The sequence below is a fragment of the Bombus vancouverensis genome, chromosome 3, assembly GCF_051014615.1.
Source record: "Bombus vancouverensis nearcticus chromosome 3, iyBomVanc1_principal, whole genome shotgun sequence".
Classification (NCBI taxonomy): Eukaryota; Metazoa; Arthropoda; class Insecta; order Hymenoptera; family Apidae; genus Bombus; species Bombus vancouverensis.
Window position 1 is genome coordinate 10,189,779 of NC_134913.1, and position 10,168 is coordinate 10,199,946.

At 38.8% G+C, this 10,168-nt stretch overlaps 1 long non-coding RNA gene across 1 annotated transcript; it reads left to right on the top strand.

The window, feature by feature from the left end:
• Positions 1 to 4,797: 4,797 nt before the first annotated feature.
• Positions 4,798 to 9,116, top strand: LOC117165923 (uncharacterized). Its single transcript, XR_013057945.1, has 5 exons — positions 4,798 to 5,308; positions 5,396 to 5,723; positions 5,803 to 6,005; positions 6,380 to 6,483; positions 7,363 to 9,116. It is a non-coding gene; the product is annotated as an uncharacterized LOC117165923 (long non-coding RNA).
• Positions 9,117 to 10,168: the final 1,052 nt, after the last annotated feature.

Genomic DNA, 10,168 nt, shown 5'->3' on the forward strand with positions numbered 1-10,168 from the left:
TCCTCAACAACCAAATTACCTCACCATTACAATATCGTAGTATTCACCCTTCGAAGCCAATTCTCTCAACTTCTTTTACACGCATCACAAGACACCCCATCTTTTAACATCCTATACTGTAACTTCTCGCAGCCACCCTATAGCAACAATTCAAACCAACCTAACCTTTCGTCAAAACCACCCCTTCTCGTGTTCGCAAGCAGAGCCCTCGCTTTCCACCGCGAGATTTACTTCAACCCCCTCGAATAATTTCTCCCTGTCGATAAAATCGCAGCTCCACATTCCCAAAATTACAATAATTTCATCCCCTGGATCATCTCCGATCCGTTTCGAATCGTATTTTTCTATCGCTCGAACGTTTATCGTTTCGATCATATACGATAATCATATTTTTCGTTTCAAACGCTTACTGATACCAAAAAAAAAGATCAGGCTACGGATGTTCATCAATTTATAGGAAATTGAAGAATATGAAAATACACATAGTAGGTGAGCACATATAAAATATTTGAAATATAACATACTCGTTACAATATTTAATAAGAGAATCGAATCTCTACTTAGGTTCTATCGCTCTAATCGTATTCGCGTGTGTAATTTTCTCGAAAAGTTAAAAGCCTCTTTCTCGACTAAAACTAAAGCGGCAGTGTTAAATTCCAACGAATCCACGTCGACCGTGTTCCACCGATAACTCAATAGTCAAATTATCAAGATATTCGAATAATTCAAAATCCTATCTAGCTATGTTCACGAAGAATATAAAATTCCATGCGCATGCGCACTTTACCTGTGAAAATACGATATAATTGCAACTATATGTAAACATACGATAAATACAAACAATACAAGTAACGCAAAATCAAGGGGTGAAAGGGTTAAACGATCACTGCTGTACCAACCCTGTATCGCAATGCTTCCAGAGAACCTAACCTAACTTGAACGCATGATCCAAGGGCGAACGTGTTCGAAAAGGGGTGGCTGGTCGCGCGCGCGATCTGATTTGCGCGGAACGCGTGCGTGCAAAGCATCCAGCCGAGCTTCGAAAGCTCGCCGCAGGATGGCGACGCTTTTTGAGGAAACGGACGATGTTCGACCCCTGCGAGAGCCAAGGGCGAATCGGCCAATCGGGGAGGCAGCCAGAACGCAGTTTCAGCAATTCGATGCGTGTCGACCGCCATTTTCGGCCGGCCCTCTATTGCTCGCTTCACTGTCCGCGGATGATTAATGACCCAAACCTTGCCTCCCTTTGATCACTCTTCGTCGCGAGATCGCGAGACGATCGTTGTAGGGGGTTGATGAAGGGAGCAGTAAAGGGTGGTTCGTCCGAGATGGGAGACTTTTTGGGGGAGATTCATTGATTGTTGGCGCGGTTCGTTTCGGGGATACGATGTGGGTAGTCGATGTAGGTTCTGTGGTTCTGGGGCTTGGCTCGTTGATGACGTTTCAATGGGTGGTTTTGGTAAGATCGTTTTAGAAATAAGATGTGGGTGCTTAATATTTTTCACGCCAGACAAGACTCGCCGCTTTTCATTCTTCCAACGTTGAGAATGACCGAGCATTATTGTGTGATTGCATTGTTGTTGTGTCCATTGTCCGTCGCGAAAATTAAGGGTAAAACGTTTGTAATATATTTATACCCCGACAAACATATTTACATTGTTTTCATACATATCTCATGTACACTCTATCCGTAGGTCATCGGATACTTGGTTGTTTTCGGTAAAATGACGGTTAGAATGTATACAGGTACGATTTTCCGTATTGATATCTCATCGTTTTGTTTGTCATTTTATTGTTTAAGTTACTCAGGCGAATTATAACGTGCACGATTTTATACTATGAAGTAATCTGTATTGTGAAATAAAGTTGATATTAACATCAAATATTGAAATTACGCAATGTCAAAAGTATGTAATTCTAATAATTATTCTAATTGAAGTAGACAAGTCTCGCAGATTTATGAACAGGAATACACATATTTTGCAGAAATGTGGGAAGATTGAGACCCGATCAATTTCACAGTTTACCGTCAACAATATGTTAAAATGATCTGACGTAGGTTCTATAGATTTTTAAAATTATATTCATGGTTTGAATGGTTGTCAATAATTAGGAGAATTCGGTCTGAAAAATTGTGGTACGATATCCTTCGAAATTGTGCAGGTACCATTTTCCTTTTCCTAGGAAATTCATTCAATAACTAGGTGAATTTTTCCAAGATAATATCTGGATGCTCGATATAGTGTAAGTTGTACGTTTTACTGTTTGAACACTTATTTGTATATTCAGTTTAATAATCCCGTGGTTTATTAGGATCAATCACCTTTCTCAGTTAATTATTGCCGACTAAATACATTTATTAGAAATGTAATTTGGAAATTTGATAAATGCCCTATCTTTCTGAATTCGAGAGAAAAAATTGACAACATTCGTAGACTCGGTTTATTTCATAGATGAATAGAATTTAATTTGAACATGCGACTAGATACATTTTCGTAAAAAGAAGGAATGAACTCATTGATAAAAGTAAATGGAAAATGAAAACCTACAATTTTGTGTAATTGAATAATACGACATGAAAATAATAACATGCGATTATGGAAAGTATTTCCTTATGAAATAAAACTCTTCTGTTTAAAATCATCTTGCCTCATCAGTTTTACAGGCTCTGGAAATTGAAGTCTTCAAGCCATCGGATCATCTTTCCAATCATAGCCTGTCGTCGAGACAATCTTCCCCGAAATTCGTCTCGTCGAAAATGTCTGTTATACAATCTCACCATCCTGTCCGTTTCATTCGAAGCACACACCTCGTCGACACTTCCTCAATTTGCCTTTCACCGAGCGCACCATCGCATCCACCTTTCATCGAAAAGTCGAATTACCGCGGAATCACCGGTATTACAGCACCTGTACGCAACTTTTCGACAACGTTTTCGTCGTAAAATTTCCTCGAACACGCAACATTCCCCATCAATTTCTCCGCTCATTCGACAAAAATTCTACAGTGTTAGGCAGTGTCCTTAAAATTTGTATATAATTAATCACTGGAAAGGCCTGATGCGGTGCAACACGTAGCAGCTTAATATATTCGTCGTACGCTTATGGTTAATTGATATGTTATACGATAAGCAACCTTACAAGAACCAGTGTAATTTAAAACATTTACTTCCTGAATCTGCAGTGTTCGAAGTTAAGTGCTGTTACCTAAATGCTGAAATATAAAGAGCGTTTGTAATATTACCGATCAAAATGCAGAACAGCGATCTATAAGTGGAAATAGGGTTCACTTCCAGAATTTTTATACGCATAAAATAAATACGATCGACTTTTCGTATTCTACGATGCAAATCCTTCGCCAAGTCTGTGTTTCTGTGTTCTGCGTTCAATATTTGTTTACAGCTTTATAGTAAAGATGTGAATAGCTAAAAAATAACTAAAATATCAGGTTGTCCAGAAATTCTTTCTTTTGCAGACATGTCTTTTACAACGATGAATCTTTATACAAACATGAAACCTAATCTGTCGAACGTTATGATCTTTACTTTGATAGGACAAAATGGATCATACGTAATTCGATAAAATAATATAAAACGGAAAATATTGTGCATCCATTATTTCCTTGTAAAACGAAAGAAACTTTTCGGGCGACCTAATATAAAGCTATAATAATGTTTGCGGTAAAATTTTATATAGCATTTTCTCCTATCTTCGTTTACGATAGATTATGCAATTTGTGTAAAAATGTTGAAAATATTCTGTATATACGTGAACTGATACAATTATCTTCGTTCGCCTAAACGAAAACGACAGAGGAAGATAAAGAGAAAGATAATAAGTTACACGAAACTCCGTAAAAGTTAAATTATAGCGATAATTGGAATTTATGTAGGCATTTCTTTAGATAAAAGAATATCTATCGCACCGAGAAACGAATGGAGGCCGAATTCGCACCCGACAAAACATGAATCGCCAGCAAATCAGCTTTGCAGTTGCGCTGATCCGTTCCCTTAATCACGCGACGATTCAGCTGCAACGAACAATCAGCGATATCAGCACTGCGTCATTATCATCAGCGATAACACGCCGTTCTATACATCCACTCGATGTTTTTAACCGAACCTCGATGCAACAAACCTAACGTTCCTTTAGACCCAGCGAATAGAACCTTTCGAAACTATGAAAACTACTAAATCGCAGTATAAGGCCATAAAAGTATTGCAAAATCATCATCAACGGAAAAACTGGATATTTAAAAATTCTAAAACGTTTTTTTGTGAACATCTCGAGTCATACGTCCCAGTCACGCCGAATAAACTCGTCGAATTATCAAAGTAAATCTTCGCAAATCTCTTCTCTGTTCTTCTCATCAAAAATATTAAGTCGTAACGAAAACTAAACCACTAAAGAGTCATTGTCTCAGAAGTTAAACAACGCTCAAGAAGTTTCCGACGTTTCTTACAAATATTCACGCCGAACTCGCAACTGCAAACTCGATCCTTCCGAACCCACCAAAGGCTCAAAATCTGAACAAAAGTCGCAGGAATTGACAAAAATAGACCCAAACTCCCATTCACGTTAGGTGAACTTAAGCTTAATTCAAACTAACAAATAGTCTACATAAGTAAGTAAGTAGATTATTCGTCGATGACATTATCAGTCCGATGCGACATTGCCAGACAATGTACAATAGAAATAAACGCGAGACTGATTGGTTGTTTCTGCTAGGTCCAACGCAATCATAAAGATAAGCATGCATATTAGCCAAAAATGTGACGTATATAAACAAAAGCATATAGCATATAGTGTACTTTCACAGCCATTGTGTTCTCTCGCTAATTATTTTTCCAGCTGTGTTAGTACATACATCCGCAGCTTTTCCGCGGACAACGTATGCCGATTGCCGATTGGACAATTGTCTGTCAGTATGAACTAGGCTTCAGTGAACCCAGCAAAAGCTCGACTCGATCTGCCGAGTCTCTCTCTCGACTCTCCACAATCCACAACAATTGCCGTGTATGCGATCCTGTTTCCACGGCGGCAGCGGGCGACGACGGCGTCTGCGTGGCGTCAGCTGGGCGTGCCATCTTGCACGTCTGCGTCCGTCTGCCCATGGTATCAGGGTGCCACGCTATCTAAGAAGCTACTTAATTCCCTCTAACGAACCAAGAGACAAGCCAACAAAACCCGATAAGTAACAGGAGTTTCGCAGTTGGATGAACACAGGCCGAACATTCACGACCGAAGAAGCCAAACGAGGAACGTGAAACGACGAAGGAGGTGTTCTCTGTTCAGGAACAAGAAAGGAGGTATGCTGGAACGTCCAATAAAGATGAAGATATTAAGCAGAGAGAGAAAGGTCAGTCTCTCGTTCTCCTAATCACGAATATTCACAGGCGACGAACGAAGGGGTAAGCGGACAGAGAATGAGTCGAGGGGAGTGATGATTTGGTGGAACCAAACCGGTGCTGCCAGTGCTGTCGCGACGAGGAGAGTGTCACGCTCTCTCTGCTGTGCGTGGAAGAAACGAGGAGAGGGTCGCGCTTCGAGCAAGGCGACAGGAACGCCAGGAAGTAACACGCTTGCTATTGTGAGCAACCAGTACCACTTTGGCGGCTCTTTTTGCCTTGATGCTGGGATTATTAGGAGAAACGCGAGTCTGTCTCGTTGTTCGGCAATAGGAGGTGGCGTTGGAGAGTCTGGATCGAAGCGAAGGTGGTGGAGGTTAGTGTAGTTGCGAGGACGAGGATCATATTCAGTTGGAATTGTGATGGCAATCTTTTAAATGTGTTGGTTTTTACAGCATTGAAAGTATACTGGGAAGACTGGAAAGGGATTTTTTGAGAGGTTTTCGGGAAGTTTTACAAATACATTTCGATTACTTTAAACGAACAGCATACAGGATATTGTGATTCAAAATTACTACAGATTATCTCCTTTGGACCTTCAAATACTAATATTTCCATATGAACCTCTCTCGTGAACACACGAGGAAATTATGATATTGTAAGTAGGTAAATTCCACGACAAATTTAAAAAGAAATAATATTTTCATTAAGTACCTTTCTTTCACTTTTCCATTTATGAAATTGATCAATTATAGCTTCTGACTAATTCTTATACTGTTTACCAAATTTATTTAGACGTACCAAACTTATATTCGTTTAACGATCTAATTTTTTGGCATTTCACTGGAATCTGGAATTTTATAAGGATATCTATCTATGTTGAAATATCTTAAAGAAAATATGTTTATTGTTCGATGGACACGAGTTTACACGTTCCGCTCGTTCGTCCAAAACTGCATTAAACGCGGCTGGTGGAATGTGGGTCGATGCAACGTTATAAAAGCGAGTACATCGCGTTGTTTGCTGTTGCAGGAAGAGGTTTTATGAAATTGCGCTGACCCAGTTTCTCTTGCTTTCCTTGTACACGATTGGATTGAATGGCGTCTCGTGGATTGATCCTAGTTTAATGGGGACAGGTACTATCGTCGCAAGAATCTATGTTTGTTTGTCTTTCACTCCTTCAGATATTCTAATTTTATCTCACCTTTGTCACTTATTATCGATAATTGACGATGTAGAAAACGATAATTCTAAGGATTGTTCATAGTACTACGTATAGATTCTGACTTCAATACGACTGTTAGGTTCGTGACATGAAACGGAGAAAGTTTGTGTTTCAAATAAGATGGAACTTATTACGCTCCATCATTCAGTTATTTAAGAAGAACCAATAGTTTGTGAAGTGAAAATAAGTTCCTTGGAAATATTTTCTTCGTATATCAGACACAATTAAACATCTTTGAAATTAAGAAGCCAAATTAGACGATTCCGCTTTTCGAAAAATCCTTAGTTTTATCTGTTACCAATCATGTTTGAACATAAAGTTGTCATATTCTCCTATATGAAATACGCTATTCAAAATATACAAAGTAAAGACATTTTCTTATGTTCAATTAACAGCACAATCGATTCTTGTTTCTCGATATTTTTATTATAATTATAATTATAAGAATTATTAAAATTTAGTTATAAGAATTATAGATCTCAGCAATGATCATTTTCCACCACTTCTAAACGTAAAACTATTATGCTACATCTTTTCCGTCTAAAATACAGCTCTTAAAAATCGAAGCTAAAAAGAAGTAAATTAAAGGAAAATCTTGCAGCTATTTTGCTTGCATACGTCTGTTAATTGCTGTTAATTAAATAACAGCAGGATTCACTCATTGTTTTCAAAAATTTTGCACCTTTTTCACTATGGTAATTGAACATTCATAGTTTTTCACAATCTAACATTTCTGACACGTTAAGATGAATCCATGAAATGTTTCTTTACCAGGATAAATCATTTTCAGCGTGGCATTTGGGAAACGTGTGCCTTTGGACGCTTGGAACAGGTACCATACCATTTAACGAAAAGACAGTAAAGATAGTCAGAAAACTTGTTAACCAAAAGTCAATAACATTTTACTTGGCTGGCTTTACTATTTGAATTGGTAAACTCAGTTTCGATGGGAAAACCGAAGATATATTCTTTTATTTATTTTAACCGAAGAAAAGAAACATTTCCTGTACATATGCACATTCATACGACCTAATGCTTACATATCTACTTTTCCGTTGATCAGCGGAAAATCGTGGCTAGGCGAAACTAAAAACGTAGCCGGTTCCATCGGAGACAGTGGCACGGTGTGTCAGTGACCCTGCGGTCGAGGCTGCTGCAGCAGGAAAACGCGAAACCACCGCACGGGTAGATATCGATTTGTCTGTGTTCGCTAGGAAAAAAAGTTGGCCGGCCTTCTGACGTTCGCCGCTGATATTGCCCGCAGTTCACGCTGACGTGCCATTTACTCACTCGAACGACCTCCTCACGGCCGTTCGTTCTACCTCCTGCCGTTCCACCTCCTCATCAGCGTTCCACGATCGTTCGTTTTATCGAGGAAGCTCAGGATGAAAGATAATATCGAGACTGATTAAATATAGCAAAACGTTCCAGCAAGATTTTCGTCCTTTTAATGGGAATACGGGAATACGAGAAGAGAAATATTGGAATCTTTCGACTTAAGACGGAACTTAACTCTTTGGCGCATGGATGAATATGATGTTTGTTTGAGAGAACAACGCTTGGATAGGAAAGGAAAAGCCGTAACTACAAGACTGTTTTCTTTTCTTAAACGCGGACAAAAATTGCTCATTGTGCGATAATTACACTGATACATTGGAGTATGGCGATGACGTAACAATTGCAAGCGCAATTCTCAAGAGTCCCATCATTTGTAAACACAAGATGGAAAAATAGCGAAGTCTCGTCTCCATTGAAATAAACCGAGCAACCTGCTTGTCGCCTTTTCTACGATATCTCCAAGTTAAAAAAATATACCAAATGTCCAGCTGGACGAATTGTAAAGTACAAATTAAATAAATAAAAAAAAAAAAATTGTCCAACAAACAGCAGCTTATAGAAACATTTTGTTCACACTGAAGCAACGTAATCTGTAGCTGGATTCGCACTGAAGCGACAACGAGGAATTTTTGTCGCTTTTTGTTGTTACGTGTTTCAGAACATTTCCAACGAACAGTAACTTACAGAAATAATTTCTGTACATTGGTGCAAGTTTTCGATAAACATGGAACAGCAAGAAGTTGCTTGATGTTTTTTCAATGGAGACGAGGCTTAACACGTTTGCTATCAGCGTAGATGTAATTTTAGTCACTTGGATTCAATCGATTTGAAGTCATCGCTAATGAGAACAAGCGTATGTAGAAACTTGGAAAGATATTTCACACCAACTAGCAAGTTTACACCGGTAAAATGATTGTAATTTTAACTTGCTCGAATGTAAATAACAAAACAGATAGTAGATTGAATTGTAGTAGATTAAGTTATCTGAACGAAGCTTTAGTCCACGCAATACAAATTGGCATTTAGCGACTATAAAAAGTGTTGACCTTGAAGCAGATTCTTTTTTTATCAAGTTCTACATTTCGTTTTTGAAGTATCAAATTTCTTTAGTCACATGCCAGTACTATCAAATGACATGAAATTTAATAAGCTTGGACCAAATTAATTAATACCTGTGTAGATGCTATAACAAATACAATGATGTACCAAGACCTTTTCCGGTCACTATATATTTATGATATAGATATGATCTGTCTATAAAATCCTAAACCTTTTCCCACCACTTTTTATAATTCCACTTGCTAAATTCTCCCAAGAAAATGACATAAAATACATTCTAAAGTCATTATATGTTTATGTTCTACAATCTACTCATAAAATCCTCTATTCCTTCCTCTATTACTCTTCTTCATAACTTCGTCTTATAAACCACTCACAAATCCCTCCTCCATAACAACCACTATCAAGCATAATCAAAATCGTCCCTAAATTCTCCTAAGCTAATTAACAACAACAAGGTCTTCTGCCATTCACCTGACCATGCGGCACGTGGCATCCTGGGTGCAGGCTAGCAAAAACAGTTCCACCCTTTGCCTGGCTCTTTTCCGCTGGAAACCGTTCTCCCCCTTTTGTGTTTCCGGCATGTCCCATAAATCACCCAGGAGCCGTGGTGTAGCGAGTTGTGGGCGGCCAGGATAGGAGGAAGGGTTTCTCTGTCGGAAAGAGCATGCGGTTGGAGTGGGACCACGTGTGGGACGGCACCATAGTACCTGAGAAGGTAGTACGGGGGCCAACAGTTAGCGCCAGACGGTCAAAAACTCGCTGGACCGGCTGCCACCGAGGGTTCTTTTTACCTTTTTTTCTCTCTTTCCTTTTTTGTTGTTCTTTTTCCTTTTTTAGTTCTTTCGTAACGCTCTCGCGTCCACCTCTCATTCATTTCGACCCTCTCGACCAAGCAGCCGTGGGACGCTTGTGGGCGCTGCGATTTTGTATGTAAATATACGAACACTTGGTACTTTGGCTCATAGACCTGGCTGAAATTTTGGCAGATAGTTTTTAGAGGTAACGGTACTTTTTATTTTATGTCGATTACAGGTTAAACGTATCGGCAATAAAATTATAAGAATGGTCAGAGTGATGCATTTGTGACTTTTTATAGAAATTCCATAGACTCGGAAGCGGATGCGAATGATTTAAAATGATCTTGCAAAGTATGAGAATAAAAGCTTACTTTTCTCCTGGTGTTATGTAGATGTTCA